The following is a 19,422-nucleotide window of genomic DNA, read 5'->3' as shown; positions in this document are numbered from 1 at the left end:
CACACCCAGCTGCATTCCGGAACAGCCGTTCTGCCCAAAGCCTGGCCCAGGTAAGGACTGCAGTGCCTCCACAGACGGGTGCTCTACTGTTAACGAAACAGCTGCCGAGATCTCCAAACCCCTCCTGCACAGAGAACGCCATTACAGAGCAGGCAGGGGGCAGCTTGGCTCCTCTTCCTTTCCATCCTGTTCCTTTGCTGTCTGTGTCTGCCTCACAGCCTGAGCAGTGGAGGAGCGAGCCCTCCTTCCATTTACATCTCTTCCTCCTGCAAGGGCACAGGGTCGCTCCCAGCACATGTGCTGGGGACAAAGCCTCCTGCCACCAATCCCGGCTTTTCCTGAGAGCAGCTGGCTGCCCTGCAGTGGCGCTCACAGTGCTTTTAGCCTTTTGTATCATTCATGATGCTACAGAGCCTGGGCAGAGCCAGAAACGATGGCAGCCCCTGCGCTGCTGTCCCAGCCCATGCAGGCAGCGAGTGCTGCGGCAGCACAGCTCGCCAGGGTGGGGGTGCGCTCGCCCAGATGGCAGCAGCCCGGCTGGGGGCCCTGGGTGCTGTGCAGAACGCACTCACAGCAAGGGCAGCACACACCCTGCCAGCCACAGCGAAAACCGGACCTGAGCTGGGCGCCGCCTGGCAGGCAGGGTCACGCACAGAGGGAGGCTGCACAGCGCTGGAGTGGGCTGGGGTGCCCAACCCGGCCGAGCAACCTGGGCTCGCTGGAACTAGGATTTAGCACTCCCAAGGCAGAGCTCCCCATGGTTTCAGCACTTCAGGTGAGAGCTTACTTGTGCAGGCCAGGCTAACAGCCCAGGGGCCAGACTCTTATTGCCAGCTGTTTACAAAGCAGTTGTATCACACCCGGGATCAGCAAACCACCGACAATTCTGCAAGAGAGCTCACTTTGTGGTGGATTTCTAGGGAAAATCCCGCAGTCTCTGAACATCAGGTGCCTAAACCGAGCCCTGAAGCCCTCTGCGATTCAGTGTGACAAACAGGGACAGCTGCACAGCCCACATCGCCCCGGCACCAGGTGATGCTCCTGCGTGCGCATGAGCTGCCGAGGTGCTGGGGCCACCTCGCTGTGCCTGAGCAAACACCGTGGCTGCGCCGAGGCCAGCGCAGACCTCAGCACTCAGCTCTTTAATCTGTTCCCCTCCTCCTCGCTGTTATTTACAACTGTTTAAAGCACCTATTGAGCCCTGTCTGTAAAGGGCCTGGCTGCTTTTTGATCGTGAATCTTTTCCTCGCAGACTTATCCTGGAGCTGCGCCGCTCTCCTGAGGAGCTGCACACACTCCTGCTCTGTTCAGAGGAGGAGTCCCAAGCGGGGATTATGGAGCTATAAAAGCGGAAGCGGACTGCTTGGCAGAGCATTCCTTGAGATTTGCCAGCCTAAGCACACAGATGTTTCTCAGATGGGTGAATTTGGAAATGAAGATCTACGTGGCATCTGTCAAAGGGCTAGTGCTTCTGATCTGTGACAAACACTGCGCAGGATCCTGTCTGTCCCGCCAGGCTAACGCCGCACACAGCACAGCTACCCATCACTGCAGCTAATCCTGAGTAATGTATTAATCTTCTTGTGCACGCTCGTTTGTACCTCATAATTCTCCTGTCCATAATAAAAACATTCTCTTGCTGCAGCTGTCCTTCCAGAGCCAGGGAGAGCCGCGGCAAAGGCACCCAAATGTTCTTTGGAAGACGGACCACCCCTTCGCAACATGCTGGCCACAGTAGCCCTTGCAAACCCCCTTGGAGGGAGGTGTTTCTGAATTTCAACTGCAGTAACCTTCCTGCCCGTTACCTTGCACAAGGAGCTGATCAGAGAAGCGAGCGGCTGCTCGGCCAGAGCCGGGGCGGGATGCTGGCGCACACCCCAGCGCGGGCTGCGCAGGACAGGGAGCTTGTTGGTCTCCAAATAGCCCCAAAATGTGCTCCTCCCAACGCATGTGCCTCAGCACACACTTGCAATGGCAAAGCTGCTTCGGCAGCGCCTGCTCCCGCACACGGTGCGGCGCCTGCTCCGAGCTGACACCAGCCGTGGATGGGGCAGAGAAGATGAAAAGGATGTACAGACACCAGAACACGTTTGCTCATCATGAATCCTGAATCATGATTCTTCACTTTGGAGTATGCAATAAAAATCCAACTGCAAAGTGCTTGCAGTTGGTGTAATATTCTGTAAATCACAAAAGCAAGAGAAAAGAATTAGGCCACAGGTTTCTGAGGAGTTATGAATAATGGTTTGTCAGCATCAGTTCAGACCCATGCTAAAAATCTTTTAAACTAATGCATTAACTCTTTCACTGCTGCTGCAGATGAAAGCATTAAGGTCACAAGATGTTACAGCTTCAACATCCTGCTCCACTTCACCAGATATACATCTGGGTTTGCTGGAGCAGATCCCCTGCTGAGTGCCCAGTCCTGCACTCCTGGCTGCAGTGAACAGGGTTTCACCTCCAGCCTTCAGAGTGCAATGTTCTTCACTGCTTTGCAGTAAGAACAGAGGTGTGTGGCACAAAACGGGACATGGCTTGCTGGTCTCAACAGCTGCATGGAGAACACAGTTGGTTTAGGCACAAGGTTAGTAACAGAGGCTTTGCAAAGTGAGCTGGAACACATCAGGCTCATCCAGCTACCTTGCACTTCTCCTTGGGTTGCTACTCCCGTGCCACCTCCCGCTGAGCCTGCAGCCAGGCCAGTCCCGCAGCCCCGCTCGCTGTGCCCAGGGTGGCCCCTGCCTGCGAGCAAGAGCCTCGGCAAATGGTGCTGGGGCCAACAGGACCTGCCGGCAGCAGGACAGCTTTCTAAGGTGACCTTTCCTGGCTGATTTCTCACTGCTGGAAACCTCATCAGGCTCCTCGAGTCAGTGAACGCTGGTGTCCTGCGCCGGAGAGCTCGCCTGTTCCCACCCGGCAGCCAACAGGCAGCGGAGCAGCCGTGAGCGAGGGGGGGCGGGCGGGCGCGCTGCCAGGCGAGCATACCAGACAGCACGTCTGACCTCGGGAATATTGATTAATACGAGGACATGACTGTCTGAAGAACGTCTAGCAAAGTGCAGCACCAAATTTCATTCATAAACATCTAAGAAATGCACAAATCCATCTGTGAGCCTCCCAAGCCTCGTGTGTGTTGGTTCCCTTCCCTTCTCCAGGGGCTGAGGGCAGCAGAGAGGTGCTGGCTGCTGGTACCGCTTCCCTCCCACCACTGAGCGCTCCAGCACACGCGTTCAGCTGTGCCAGTAAATATGACAAATATTAAAACAGCTTAACGGCAACAGTAAATAACAATATTTTGACCTCATACACCCTTTGATCTGGGGATAACAAACATTCACAAACAGAATTCAGTGAGGAACAGATCCTCCAGCGCCAGCTGCCTGTGCTCTAGACCACGCTGCTCACAACTGAAGCAAGCAACCTCACCACAGTTCTCGTTTCTCTCTCTGGCCTGCTGGAGTTCATTCTGCAAGTGCTGCAAGGGACTGCAGCTAAACCTCGCAGGACAGAGGGGAGGGGAATGCCCGCAGCCCCGTGCCATGGGGACAGACAGCGTGGAAAGGTCTCCCCAGCGGGGGCACACAGCATTTGCTTGGCCCCTCAGCTGCAGGGAGAGCTTCACAATGTAGCAGTGGTTCCCAAGCTCAATGTCTGGCCATGATGCCATTTGGAGAATAATTTCTTATTTTTGAGTAGTACTTGCACTGCTAATGTAAAGGCACTTATAGAAGCAACTGCTTGGGCTGTCGTTAAGGGCTTTACCACTATAGCTAAGTAATTCATGCACTTGCATCCTCAGCTGACAGTGTCATCTGTCCTGGCACAACTCTCAAAAGTTTTGAAAGGGAGCAAAATTACACCGTCTCTCATTGCTAGAAATAGGGATCCCAGCACATGGATGAACTCATCAACTGGGCAGGGTGACAAAGCCTCACTTGTGCTGCAATTGCTTTCACATGGTTTGCATCATCGCGGCATCAGCAGCGCGAGTGTTCCCCATGCCAGACAAGCTCCTTGGAGTAATAAAGCAGTTCACACCAAAGTACCGAGAAGGGAGAACATCTTCAGGGTCTGCCTAGCAGAAGTTACAGAGAACACGTTACAGAACGGCTGGCGGACGGCGGAGCAGCGGGACCCGCTCCGGCCGTGCCCGGGCGGCACCGCCACCTCCCCGCGGCGGCTGCACGGTCCCCGCGGCCGGCACGCGGCGGGCGGGAGCTGCGGGGCCGCCTGCGCCGGGTGAGCCGGGTGAGCCGGCCGAGGGGCGCGGGACGCCGCCCAGCGCTGCGGGCCCCGGCGGGCAGAGGGGTCCCACCCGGGTCCCCCCGGGGCCGCCGTGTCCCCCGCGCCGGGCGGAGCGGCCCGGCCCCGCCTCCGCCGCGCCCCCCCGCCCCCTGGCGGCCGTTCCCGGCCACGAACACGCCGCAGAACCGGCCGCCCCGCCCGGAGCCGGCACAAAGCCGCCCTTCCCGAACCCACGCCGTGCTCTCCCCACGCGTGCGGACTTTCCGCCGGGCAGACAGCCCCAGGACAGAGACGAATTGCGAATGAGTCTGAGCAGCAAACAGCGACTGTCCGGAATAGGAGCGGAACTCGTGGCCATCGGTGGCCATTTAAGCCTACCCACGGCAGGAGACGCTGTCTCGAGAGAGCTCTTCGGTGCAGAAGGACAGAGGTTGACAAGCACTAAGCAGAGGACTCGAGGGGGCCTGGCACACGTTTCTCCGGTCTCTGCTCTTCCTCGTCAGTCCTCAGCTCTAGTTTAGAGTCAGGTACAACATCTCCTTCCCCATATCCACTGAAGCACAGACATTAACATCCTTCCCTTGTGCACTGGTCCTAAAAGGAAACCCTCCCACTGTGGTTTGCAAGTGTAGAGATTCTGTAGTGAGAACCAGTACAAATTATTCACACAGTTGATACAGGAGAAAGTACAAACACATCATATGCAGTGTAGCGTGCTGCCACTGAAGTCACATTCCTATCTCTAGGTACAGAATTTATAGTACATCTGTTAGGAAGCATCGACGAACGCTCATCCCTGCGGCCGTTTGAGTTGAGAGGCACCGTGATCCCCTGGGCAGCGCTGGGCTCGTCCCATATCACAGGGGTCACGACAACTGTTTGTACAGGACCGGGGTGGCGCTTCGGAGCGGAACCAACAGCCAACAGAGCTCCCAGGAACGTCGGACTTGCAAACCCCAAACTGATCAACTGTTCAAGAGAAACCCTGCGAGTGTCAGCAGCTGACGGTGCACAGTCTAATCCAGCCTGGCTGTTAATTTCCGAGTGACGCATTGGTCATTCTTATTCATTGTGATGTTCATTAGTACCTGGGGAATTCATTACTAAACACATACAGGTTACCTGCATTGCAGCTACTGGAAGAAACAGGCACTTCTGTCCTCAGTTGTATTTTACAGCTGTAATGACATCAGTAAAGAGCATTTTTGGAACAGATCTGGAACTGAAAAGTCAAGGCAAATCTTAGATGCCGCAGTTGCGAGGAACTGCCACAAATACCTTCGGCAGAGCTGGATATTAAAAGCTGTGAGCTTGTTTGGCCAGAGTAAAGTAATAAACCACTATGTTCAATCACATTGGAATGCAAGGGCTGCAGCGAGCGTGGCGATACCCCTGCGCGGCCGTGCCCTTCCCAACGGCTGCCGCGCGCAGAATTTCAGCTAAAGTCTGAAGGAAAAGTAAATTCTGATGTAGAGAACACACAAAACAATATTGCAAAGAGCAGCAGCGACCAAAAACTAATCATCATGACACTTCAGCATGTATGAGCGAAGAACAAGAGACCTGTTGCTGAGAGGCAAAGGGCAGCTGGGCTAAATTAGCTGAGCAAGTTTGAGTCTGGATAGTGTCATTAGGAGAAAAGCAGAACTATGCCATAAACTCTAATGAATGCATTAATGGATGGCTTGTGCCTCTCAAAAGGGGAAAAAACGGTTTAAATAAAGTTATTAACACAGCCCACCTGTGTTTGGCTCTTGGACTATGTTGTTTAAATAGCCCATTAACTCTTGGAGTAACTAATCTTGAAAGTGAATATAGCCTTTCTGAAGTAGACATTTAACTACATTCATATAATTCAATTAGATTGAGCATTCTTAGTCCAAAGCCAGTATTCTATGCTTTCATCTCTAGTAATGGTGCACAGACAAGCTTTGTTAATATGGTGTTAAAAAAGAATTTGCATTTGTAATGGTGACCAAAAGAAAATTGCTGGACTGAACCCTAAAATCTAACATGTAATTTCAGTGGTGTGAGTTAGCATTATTATAACACAGAATTTTAAGGTTGCGTTTAATTCTAAAATCAGTATTACAAGAGCAGGCTGAGTTTTATGGCTCTGTGTTAAACTCACAAGGGAAAATTACTGATTTTAAAGAATGATATCGAGACAGAATTTCTTTTCTGGGGAGCAGAGCTCACGTCAGTTCCCAGAAAACACCCTGGGCTGCTCCTGCTGGGGTTTGGGGCAACAGGGGAAGGGGTGAGGAAGAAGAAAAGCAAACCATGGCCTCACCAAGTTCATCCAGTTAATAAATAGTTAAAGCAAATTCATTAGGAAACAGGAATTTTATAGATTTAGTTAAAGGTTTCTTCCTATTTATGTCACTGAGAAATGATAAAATTCCTTTTATCACTCTACAACTTGTTAATGTTTTACCCCAGGACCACTTCATCTGTAATAAACATCTTAACAAAATATGCATCCCTAGGGAGGAACCGTTAATTTCCTTAAGGCCTCACACATGTAATAGGTTTTTATTGCATGCAGGTGCTTTGTGAAATTGCATTGACTTGTAATAAACGTCCAGTAAAGAGCAGGTAGCACCTACAGGGGAAGTGTTTGTGCACCTGTCCGAGGGAGAGCGAGCGCACCCCGATCCGGCGGCTCCGCAGCCACGCGGACGTCCCGAGCCTCCGGTCCCAGGCGCCTCCGAGCACCGCCAGGTAAACGCTCGGGTTTTACAGTTGTGTTTAACCAGCTTAACAAATACATGCTAGGCGAATTTAATATGTATTCAAATGTATTTATTGCTGCTTTGGCTAAAACTGCAGCATAAACTACAATCAAACCCACTCTAAAGGGCAGGGAAAATAATGCATGGCAAATTTTCCTTTTCTTTTGTAGGAAGTTATCCGTGTAAGACTCTTCAAGGATTAAAATATTTTATTAATCTGTTTAGAGTTAAGTATAAAGAAAGTTCAACATAATTCTTACCACTAATAACGTACCTATGGTATTTCAGTGCAGACAGCTTTGCCTGAAGTGTTTAATTTTTAAAGGTTATTGTTTTGCACAAACCCCTTGAGCCACGATGTAGCGAGTTTTCCGTGGACGCTTGGTGAAGAGGGCGAACGTGCTCATCACCGCCATTAGCGGGAAGGGAGCCCTGGGCCCAAGGGGAGCCCAGCAGTGGCTCCGTGGTTCTCCCTGTGCTGGGCACGGTTGCGACACCAGCCAGCAGAACCGCTGACCCCCCGGGACACGGCAGGGGCGGCTGAGGGAAGCCCAGGAGCTCTGTGTTGCCGGGGGGGCAATCCTACAGGGTTCGTGTCTGAGGAATTTCTCAGTTCGGTTACAAAGTCTAGAACTGACGGAAGTTCTTCAGCAAAGCCTCCACATATTTTCTTCTTCTCTCCCTTCCCCCCACCTCCCTTTTTTTCCTTCCTAAATCCTGTTCCCCAGTGAAAGAATAGCAAGGCAAAACTGCAGCTAGAAGCCAAATGAACGGTGCTGGAGATGGTGAGTGGCTGGGGCTGGGAACCCGAGACGCGACTGGAGCGAGCGCCCGGTCTGAGCCGCAGCAGCTCGGGGGGCAGGGACGCCCACCCGCCTGCCCCGGGGAGCATTGGGCAAACTGCTTCAAAAGCTGCCGTGGCACTTAAACCCAAGCTTACTTACAGTTTTTACCTGAGCGCATAGGAGAGCCTTTTGACCTTTAACGGGACTATCACTAAAACACCTAAGATGCTTTTTCATTCCACATTTGTGCGTTTTTGAAAACTGCAACCGTATGCACGATTGAGAACATAAATGCTTTGACTAGCCCAGACAGGAGGACAAACTCCATAGTCCAAAGCATCACCTGAAATATTTATTAATGACTGAAGCATTTTAGCTCAGCAAAAGTTTGTAAGAATCTGAGAAATATTTTAGGTGTGTTTAATTAAAAAAGTTATTTCCTTTTCACCAACACCTCTCTGAACCGGGTGCATAATGTAAAAACTCAGCTGTGGTTTTATTCGAGTCAAGAACAACAACAAATATTGAATCCTGACTTTTGGGAGGGAGGGGGGGAAATGTAAAGTTGCTCATCACTGAGTTATAAGAAAACTATTCCTACCAAAGTGAGTGAAGAAGACAAATTTAGAGTCCTATGTGAATAAATAACAGATAGCAGGAAAAATAATATGAACACAAAAATTTAAGAGCAAGGACTAAGACCGTGAATTGTGAAGAAATTTCCTCTGCGTTTAAATGGCAGAGGAAAAAGAAACAATAAGTAACCTCACACCTGAGCTAAGATGGCAAAGAAATAAATAGCACTGCAAAAATCAGGAAAGCATTTAAACACATAAGTCACCGAGCGCAGCCCCATTAAGGGCGAAGGGGCTGAGCACACAGCGCAGCCCTGGGCCCTGACCCCTGCAGGCACCTCCTGCCCGGGCAGGCTGATGAATTGCACACGCACGGCATCCACGGGGCTCATTAGAAAACACCGCACCGGCTGCGGGGGCAGCAGGGGCGCGGGGGGATGCTGAGGGGCTTCGGGGGTGTCCGGCAGCGGGCGATGCTGGGGACAGGGCCGGGGAAGGAGCACGAGGGCTGCTCCCCCGCACCCCCAAATCTGCCATGTGGGTATTTCCTTCCACCCAAGCGGCCCCAGACGCTCCGCAGGCTGCACCGGCCCGGGGCTGCGCTCCCCGCGGGCACAGGGCGAGCAGCCCCCTCCCCAGCACGGGGCCCGCGGGGAGCGGCGGCAGCCCCGGAGCACCGTGCGACACGGGTGCCAGGGCGGGCCGCCCCCGGGCCCCAGCCTGGCTGCGGGGGGCAGAGGCACCGGCGGGCCGAGAGCAGCAACGCGCCCGTCCCGCAGCCCTGACAGAGCCGCTCTTAAAGGGGTCCAAAAGCAGGAGCCATCCTCTTCAAAGAGGGAGGATCCGCAGGGGCTGCAGGCCGGGACCCTGCCCAGCGCAGCCGGCCGCGCGTCCTCCGCCCGGTGGCGCAGCCCCGGGGCTCACGGGCTGCCCGGGGAGCCGCGCGTCCTGAGCCGCTGGCTGCCGTTTCAAACATCCCCTCGGAAAACCTCGACGTAGCATCTTGCTTTTCAAAGGGAAGGAAATAAAGGACAACCCACCAAATGAAAACAAACAAACACAAGACGACCAAGCCAAGAAAAACAATCAGCCCCCTCAGCACTAAGGGAAAAGCAGAGACAGGAGTCAGAGGCAAATGTAATTAGGAAACATATGAGAAGACTCAAAAAAGTTCAAAAGAATATGAGCAAGGAAATGTATAAAAAGTAAATAAAACACATTGTTTAAAAATGTTTCATATTAGACTTCCCCTATAAACGTTTTACTTTTTATTTTATAGATTTCATGCTATTCTAATCAACTTTATTTTTGTAACTTCACAACTGAAACTGCAAACCTTACGGCCTGTTTTCACATTCTGGTGTGTCCGTCAGTCTTTTACTTCTCTCTTGATGGGGGGAAAATAAAGTCAATGAAGTGAGCCAAAAAATTCTAATTTCAAAACTTTTATAGAAATTTCTCCTGAAAAAACTCAGGCACCACATCACGGAAAGATCATAAAGGTTCGGTGAAAACGGTTCCAACTCCGGGCAAATCAAAGACTAAATAGTTTACTATTGCTTAAGAAGAGTATGTAAACTTGTAAAGGATATTAATGAAGGTGTAAACTCTTATTGAGGAAAAACGAACCTCTGCTGTGGAGGAGTGGGGTATCAAACAGAGCAAGCACAGCACCTCATCTGCCGTGCCCCAAACCGCGCCGGAGCGCCGGATGAGAGAGGCCGGTAAGCTCAGAAACAATTTAGGGATGCAAGGCTCTGCTGGCTGCAGTCATCTGGATGAGGGTCCCATCCCATCTTTACAATCAAAGAGTTAACTCTGATGTCCCAGCGCACAAATAAGTAAATGTGGGATAATTAGGAAACAAATTCTGCAAACATCTTGAAAGGGGCTGGAGACCTTTGATCTTTATAGAAAAGAAAACATTACAATACAGTCTCGCTTTTGGGGTCTGCACACATTTTATACCAAGGCAGAGGATGGTATCTTTCTTAAAAATCAAGTCACACCTAATTCCATCATACCCTAATTATCTTAACTGATTTCATATGTCTAAAGGTATTTCACCAAAAGATTAGAGTAGAAAGAGGGACTGACAAAATAATTAAATATGCAATTTGCCAAGCTTGGGCAATATGGCTTTGAAATCACCTTTTCAGGAAGTTTTACAGCTTGTTCATTGACATATATATTGCAGCCTTCAGATTCTTATTTAAGCTCTTTTGATTACTTTAATGGATTAATACCCGAGTACCATCAATGTAAAGTCTAATACTCAAACCTGTTTCTAATTTGCCAGAAGTTGCACTGTTTCCTTTTGGTGTTATGATAAGAAAAAATAATCTGTACCTTGATACATATATATTTTCTTTTAAACCGTAAAACTCCTTCTTCCAAAACAGTTCTGCAAAGGCAGAAATGGGCCTGTATCTGGTATCCATTGTGGTTACGGGAAGTCCTGCCGTGTTTTCTAAGTTTGAGGTGGCCTGACCAACATACACGCAACCATCACCAGCACGCGGGGTGCTGGTTTTACCAGGGTAGCGCAGAACTGCCGCTCTAATCCTTTCAGATGTCAGAAAAAACCCTTGTAATGACTTCATGTCTGGAGCCTCCATGGCTGAACCATTTCACAGGGCACAGACACCAGGCAGCGCGGCAGCACCTGCCCCCGCGCCCGACACACGCTGGCCCCTCCTGCCCGGGATGCTCTCGCCCCCAGAACCGCCACGACAGCACCAACGGCACAGCACCAGGCGGCATGGCAGCGCCAGCGTGTGTCAGGGCCACCGGAGGACACGGCCGGGCTCACAAACAAGGTTTGTGTCCAGCGGGAGGACACGGCCGGGCTCACAGGTACGGTTTCTGTGTCCATCAGCCCTCGGTGAACGTTGCCCACCCCAACTCTCACCACAACCCACAGCAACACATTTCACGGTATAACGGCACATGGTGTGAAGAACCACCTTCCTCAGCTTGTTTGCACAGCACAACATAGAAATGTCTCACTCCTGCCACACACACATGTATATATACACATATATATACACGCCCCAGCTTACCTGGCCCCTTGTTATTGAAAAAGCCAGGTATGGCTCTTTCACCCTGACGAAATATAGAAAGAACACTGCTGAAGTTGAAAGGTATTAACAAAATAAAATGAGAATATACATCTAGAAGAACTGATTTGGCCATGGGCACCCATAAACATCACTACTCAATTACAACCAAACAAGTGTATAGCACAGAAAGGCAGCCAGCTTCTCAAACATGTTAATCAGTAAATTGCACTTTGCCTAATTAACCTACTTGCTCTGCCCTGTGTAGAGACCAAAAACCATCCAAAATTCCTTGAGAAACAGCCTCCTCCTTCCACACCGTCCCGGGTCCCAGCGCTGGCAGTGCCCGCAAGGCCCAGCCGAACCCTGCGCCCACACACAGCACCCCTCCAGTCCAGTTTAAGCATCATAAAACCAGCAGGAAACACAAGCTTTAAACATTTAAATAGAAATCAAGTTTAGAAAGGCACAATACTCTGGACACCAGGAAAGGAAGAGACCTTCAGCCATTTCTCCAAAGCCAACACACATTCTTTAAGGAAGAACAGTTTTTCCTTGAGATTTAACAAAACAACTTAACCCAAACCAGCACAGCTTTGCCTCTTCTAGGAGAATTCCAACCCAATTGTGAACTTCCTCTGAAAGACGAGCAAACAGTAGCTGGTACTCACCGTTCGGCAGAAGCGGCAGGGAGCAGCACCCGAGGCAGCCACGCTGCAAATGGGCACTGAGCACCCACAGCTGGAGGAGATGATGGAGCAACCGCCCAGAGCCGGGCTCTGCCCCAGCTCCCTCCTTTTATTGTCAGTCACAGCTGGGCCTTGCTGGCCCACACCTGGTTCCCTTTCCCCGTGTGTCCTGCTGGTTTCAGTGGGCTCGGGTGTGGGGCGTCTGCGCCCTTCCTGCTGCTCCACAGACAGACACGGCGCTGGAGGCCTGGGGTTGTTCTCCTGTTGACTGTTTTCAGGTTTATGATTTCTTTGTTACACATCGTCATTTGAAGCCATCAGAAATGACCCAGGAGAGGGAAAGTGCATTTGCTGGCCACAAACACCTGTGCACTGTTCTTGGTTAGAATGGCTGCCCATGGGCCGTGTGAAGGTCTCGGCACGGGATGGACTCTGGTCCCTGTGTGCCGGGGACACGGCTGAGGTCACAGCTCCGGCGCTTCACCGGCACCTCTAGAGCTGAGTGCCCATCACGGGCAGCCTGAGTCCAGACAGGCAGGAGCGGCACTGCCGCCACGGCGCTGCCACCATGCCACTGCCACCACGGTGCTGCCGCCACAGCGCTGCCACCATGCCACTGCCACCATGCCACTGCCGCCACGGCACTGCCACCATGCCACTGCCACCACAGCGCTGCCGCCACGGCGCTGCCCGCTGCAGACCCGCGTGCTGCACGGCACTGGTGCCCGAGGGTCAGGTGCAGAGGGCTGGGAGAGCAGGAGAAGCATATCGCTGCTTTGACGCTGGGACGTGGTTCACGGCCTGTTTATTCATTAGTGTCCATAAAGCTTCACCAAGTGACACACCTGAGGATTAAAAATGTATGTAAAGTCACAAGTGTTCCCTGGAAGCCACAGTTCAGTAGACACCTTTAAAAGCAGCTAACTGAACCACAACAGGGAGACACCAAGCTGACGCAATCCTTTCCGTCTTTAAAATCGTGCACGTACACTATATTTCAGGGTCAATTTATCACAACATGCCCCTTCCTCACTGGTGCATAGCAAAAGGGAGCGCACAGACATATTTATAGCAGTCGCTGCTTATCAGATGGTATAAACACGTCTGTGCTGAAATAAATCAAGACACGGATGTGAAGCTCGGTGACCCATGGCGGGAGCGAAGTGTCGCTGAGCCCGCGGTCCCTGTGGCACAGCCTGCCTGCCACACACGGCCCGGCCGCCACGCACAGCCCGGACACCACGCACAGCCCGGACACCACGCACAGCCCGGCCATCACACACAGCCCGGCCATCACACACAGCCTGCCTGCCACACACAGCCCGGCCACCATGCACAGCCCGGACACCACGCACAGCCCGGCCATCACACACAGCCCGGCCATCACGCACAGCCCGGCCATCACACACAGCCCGGCCATCACACACAGCCCGGCTGCCACACACGGCCCGGACGCCACGCACAGCCCGGCCATCACACACAGCCCGGCCATCACACACAGCCCGGCCATCACACACGGCCCGGCCATCACACACAGCCCGGCCATCACACACAGCCCGGCCATCACGCACAGCCTGGCCATCACGCACAGCCCGGCCATCACACACAGCCCGGCCATCACATACGGCCCGGCCATCACACACGGCCCGGCCATCACGCACAGCCCGGCCATCACGCACAGCCCGGCCATCACGCACAGCCCGGCCATCACGCACAGCCCGGCCATCACGCACAGCCCGGCCATCACGCACAGCCTGGCCATCACACACAGCCCGGCCATCACACACGGCCCGGCCGCCACACACGGCCCGGCCGCCACACACGGCCCAGGCGGGAGCCGCTCGGCGCTGCCCAACGCGGGCGCTGCTGGGGCTGTGCCGCGGGACTTTTCTTTCACACTCACACCACTGAGTGAATGGAGAGGACTGGAAGGATTAGGAGGAGCCCTCTCTGTATTCTCTTCTGATCATTCCTCTGTAGCTGTTTGTCTAATTGCAGTTTGAACACAACGAAGCTCCCCAAGACAAGGGTTTGTCTCAGCTGAACCTGGCCAGGTGTGGGACCTGCCTCCCGCGACAGTGGTGCTGAGGCACCATGGAAGCATCTCGTGCTCCTCCGCTGAACGAGAGAAAAGATAAATGGTTTCCCTGCACTTTTAGCTGTTTCCAATTCGCTCTGACCTGATTAGCACTGTTGTCCAAATTCTAAACATCCCTGCAGCTGAAAAACCCCAAGGAAACTTCCAGATAGTATGGGATTAAGAATAAAAGACAACCAAGTGAGTTCCCCATCAGCCATCACTTGTAGAACACAACATCTGGCGCATCCCCAGGTACGGAAATAGGCTCAGAGTGAGGTGGTGCACAGGACAGGGACACTTTTGGTTTAGGGTCATCTCTTTACTCACTTGTGCATCTCGTGTCTCCTGCAGCCTTGGGAAACTGCTGAGATTTGAGGTTTGCCGAGCTGAGAACACGAACATATCGATAGGAAAATCGGTTTAACTTTCGGACAGCAAAACACAGTAATTCACCCTCAGCAGAAGTCTTGGGGCAGCGGCGGCTGGTGGAGCACGCAGCATTCCCAAAAGAATGACAACGACTGCACAGAACCGGCTCGGTGAGGTGGCTGCTCAGCCAGCAACAGTGCCAGCCAGACACTACGGGGAGAGCGGCCGTGTCTCCCTGCAGGGACCCCTCCAGATAACCCCCGCTCCTGTGCGGGACAGTCAGGCCTTCTAAGAATAAACTGATTAAAGAACATTTTGCAACCTATAAACCTGGTGCAGTTCAAAAGAAGTCTTTTAACCTTGGAGGTCCTATTTTCCTTAATAAGAAGCTGGGAAACCCCTCGCCTTCCCCGGTTTGATCAGCTCATTAGCAGACTGACAATATCTCAGGAGCTGCTGATACCCAGCGCTTTAATAACAACATCTGCTGCCTTCCTCAGGGCCCCGCTCAGCAGCCATGGGGTGCGGGTCCGCGCGCGAGGGGGCGGGGAGCACGAGCCTGCGTCCAGCTGGGAGCCGCAGACGGGCGGCAGATCCGCGGGTCCGTCCGTCCGTCCGTCCATCGCCGCGCCTGCTGCGTCCCCAGCACCGCCACGCGGGCCGGGGCGTCCCCGCGGGGCTGCTCGCTGCTGCGGGGCTTTTAATCTCGTTTCCTATGAAAACAAGGTTCTGTGATCCTTCTGTGCTTGTCTGTCTGCCTGTCCTGCCCAATAACTTTGAACTCTTTTCTTTACTGATTTAAACCAGATTTCAGAGAGGTAGAAGTCTCAGGGATAATTAAGTTCCTAAAAGTTTCATATAAATAGGCATTTGGGCAGAAAAAGGAATTTCGAATTAGAACAGGCGAAAAGTTTGCATTCAGGGCTTGAGCCACCGATTGGCTTCTGCGGAGCCCAGCGGGTCACTGCGGGGAGACGGCGGGAGCAGCGCTGGGTGTAGGTGGGAAGAGCAGAAAATCTCGGTAATTCAGATAAAAGTCAGCTGGAAAGCTTCTCCGTCACCTCCAGCGCCCACCAAACAAACCGGTTCTCACGTGTCCCCAGGGTCTGTGTTTCCTTTCTGCTGGCAGGGTGGCCAGTTCACGGACACGATGGCCTTGTCCCCCTCCGTGGTGAACTGGCGCTGATCTCCAGGCGCCGCCAGCAGCTCTGACTGGGCTAAACCTTCCTGGAAGGGCCTTTTTCTGACTCTGGAAAGCAAGATTTTAGCTATCACTGCAAAGAAACAAACAAATGGAGGATGATGTGCTTCCTTGCACCGTGTGGCTGGGTTACGCGAGGACAGAGGTGACGCGTGGGGTTTTGCAGTGACGTTTGGTTCACAGGTCGGTTTGCAATCGTGAATCAGCAGCTTCACGTCGCGCTTCCCAGAACCCGCCGCTGCTCTGGGCCGTGGGGGCTCACGGTCAGCCTTCCCCTGGGTGACAATGGGCACAAGTGCCACCGCCACCGCGCTGCACAGGGCGGCTTGGAGCCCAGGGCAGTGGGGACAGTGGTGACAGCCCTGGGCAGCGTGGCCAGCGCGTCCCCCTCTGCCTGTGTTGTCCCTCCCTGGCCCCCGGCTGTGGACACGTGTTATTTGATGTCAGGTTTCTTCACTCACTCACGTTCACTTTGGAGGAGCCCCCAGGGATCCACTTTGCTCCGGCTGAACAGGGGATGTTCAGCTGGGGCCTCAGAGCAGGTCACTGCAGCCAACCTTCCCAGGACACCCCGAGCTGGGCGGCGCGCTCCCGAGGCGGCTCCGGCAAAGCCCTGGGCGGGATCCGCTGGCTTGGGGTGTTCCCAGCAGCCCGGCCGGCACCGCGGCACAGCACCGCGGCACAGCGCCGCGGCACAGCGCCACGGCACAGCGCCACAGCACAGCACCGCGGCACAGCACCGCGGCACAGCGCCACGGCACAGCACCGCGGCACAGCACCGCGCAGGCACCGGCGCAAACGCCGGAACGGGACGGGCGCTGTCCTACGAGCTGGTGCGAAGGCTGTAAACCAAAATCTGGCAGAGCAGCTGGATGAACACTCAGTTTAACGTAAGATCCAACACTCACAAGTTGAACTACAAAGTGGTCCCACTTGGGGTATTCTTGCAGTTTTTGGTTTAATCGAGCAGAATTGTAGGGGTCAGGTTTCACGCTCGGCGTCAGCGCGTCACGAGGCCTCCAGCGCTTCGGCGCAGACACCAGCCCAGAACCCGCTTCCCCGGAGAACCGCGCCGCGGTTGATCGGGCGCTTTCTCCCGACGCGCCGCCCCGTTTATTGACTTCTGCTTCGCTTTAAACAGAGGCATCCACCGTTTTGCTTCCCTGAAGAAGCTCATAATGTTATAATTCAAGTGTCAGGACAGATTAGGTTAAATGTACTGTGCGATTCCCAAAGGAAAACGAACTTCCAAACATACTCTGTTTGCCTTGTTACGTGTCATGGATCGCATTAGAGCCCAACATGTAATTCTGCCGCCTAATGTGTTAAAGTTGGCATGGATTTTGTTCTGTGTGCAAGGTGAGAAATGACTTGGCTAACACAACATCTCGTTCCCCTCTCTTTGCGTTCCTTCGTTATGAGATTCTGAATGTGACATTTGCACCAAAAATCCCTGCACTTATTTGTGAAAAATGTGTATTAAAAGCAAAACACATCAAATGGAAAGAAATCACAGATGGTTTTATTCACAAGCAGTAGAATTAATGGCCTTCCCTGCTCTTTATAAATATTGGAAGCAGATGAGTTCATTACTATTTCACTCTAATAAAGAAAACCTGCTTGATTTTGACAAGACATCTACTTATCTGGTGTTTCTACTGAATAATAAAGCTATTTCCTTTGAAAAATAAAGAAAAGTTATCAATAAACAAAAACCTGCCTAGAAAATTTGTCAATCAAAAAAAAAACCCCAAATCATTGTTTCTGATAATGCAGAAATGGAATTCAAGGGATTTTGAAAATGTCACTAATTTTCAGAACAGAAAGTCTGAAATGTTTACTTTGCGGTCGGCTGAAATTTTTACATCTTTCAGCAAAGCGAGCAGGAAAGTGAAAACATCTGAGGAGGCTTTGGAAAGAGAGGAGTCAGCACCAGCTGGATGAGGCCGCGAGAACCGCACACGCGGGCAGCGCTGGGGGAGTTTCCAGCCCCACCAGCAGACACTGCCCCGTGGGGTCCAGACGCCCCCAGCGCCGCGGGGCCAGCGGCTCCAGGACCAGCAGCTCCGGGACCGGCGGCTCCAGGACCAGCAGCCCCGGGACCAGCAGCCACCGCAGAGGCGAACGCTGAGTCATTTCTAACCCCGAACGACACCCGCGATGTGGTCATCCCGTTAGTCATGGAAATCCTGCGTTATTCCTGTTTATGCTCCTTTCAACACTTATTAACCAAGAGGGAGGGAGGTTTTACCGTAAACTGCAGAAGACGTTCACCCTCTCCAGGGCCGTGACAATCGGTTACATGGCTTATCCATCATTTCAGAGAAAGGAAAAGATTTTGAGAAACTCCCAGGGCAAGTTAATTTTTAAAGCCGTAGGAGGGAGAGGAGACAAGAAAACAAACAGCAGCGAAGCCACAGGCGCACAAACCCAGCACAGCCCAGCGCCGCGGGGACCGGCCCCGTGCCCCCCGCGTCCCCGCAACGAGAGCGGCTTTCCCGGGGGAGCGGCTGGAGACGCCTCGCTGCAGACAAACAGCCGCTCCGGGGCCGGGAGCGCCGAGCTGAGCGAGGACTGGACGTCTTCCTAGAAAACAAATTCCGTGAACAGCCAGCGTACCAACAGCACGCTCCAGCTCCGGTCTTTGAGCACAACAGCCCTGGCCAAAGTGTCACCGGTGTCTGGAGAGACAGCCAGGGATGTCCTGGAGCAGCAGGGAAGAGGGAGCACAATGCCTCTGCTTCCCTGGGCTTTCAGCATCTCCTACCGACAGGACCCCTCCCAGCTCATCACCACCAGCAGCAGCGCTTTAGAGAACGGCTGCTTCGGATGTCGTGAAGGATTCATTTTGTTTTAACATTAACAATTACCTGAAGATTCTGAGCCGCTGAACTAGGAAATGCAAAGATCAGGGGCTGAGCAGAGACACTGGGATTTCGGAAAAGCCCGGAGTGTTTCGGCAGCAGCACGAGCCCCGAGGCCTCGGGCAGAAGTGCCGTCCACCAGCGGGATGAAGGTCCCGGGTCCAACCGCAGACACACGAGGGCTGGGGACGCGGCTGCTCCCTGGCAGGTGCCTGGGCAGCAGACGAGCAGCACCACGCGGCTCCACGCGCGGCAGAACCGAGGCCCCGTCCGGCGGCACCGGCTCTTCAGGCAGGAGCGGCTTTGACGCTCGGGGGCGCGCGGCTCAGCGATGGCTCCGCGGCAGCTCCGTCCCGCACGCCGCACGGGGAGACGTGAGCTGGTGCGCGGGACGGGCTCACTCTGGTTTATGTCCCCCCTGCACCGTCACCTCCCCGGCCGGGATATTCGATCAGGTGGCAGTGACAGCTCCCACAGCAGCTCCGAGATACAGTGACTTAGGTTTTGGTGGAACAAATGGTTCTCACTTTCGAAAGGAGGTTATAAAAACATGTGCGTGAAGAGAACGTTGGGAACTTGGGTATTAATCTCCTTTAATTCAAAGACCACTCAAAATAAGTGAGACAGAAATATTGGCTGGGAAGAGAGAAGATGCCAGAGGTCGTATTTTGCTCCACCAGCTTGGGTCAAGTTTAGATGAATAATTTAGCACAAAGGACAACAGTTTGCAGCTTTAGAGCTGCGGCATTGGCCTGTCCCCACCTGAGGAGCCCTTTCCCTGCCGGGTCTTCTGCCACCAGCCACGTGGGCACCGGCCGGC

This window comes from Patagioenas fasciata, chromosome 20 (genome assembly GCF_037038585.1).
Source record: "Patagioenas fasciata isolate bPatFas1 chromosome 20, bPatFas1.hap1, whole genome shotgun sequence".
Lineage (NCBI taxonomy): Eukaryota > Metazoa > Chordata > Aves > Columbiformes > Columbidae > Patagioenas > Patagioenas fasciata.
This window is presented reverse-complemented; position numbering follows the sequence as displayed.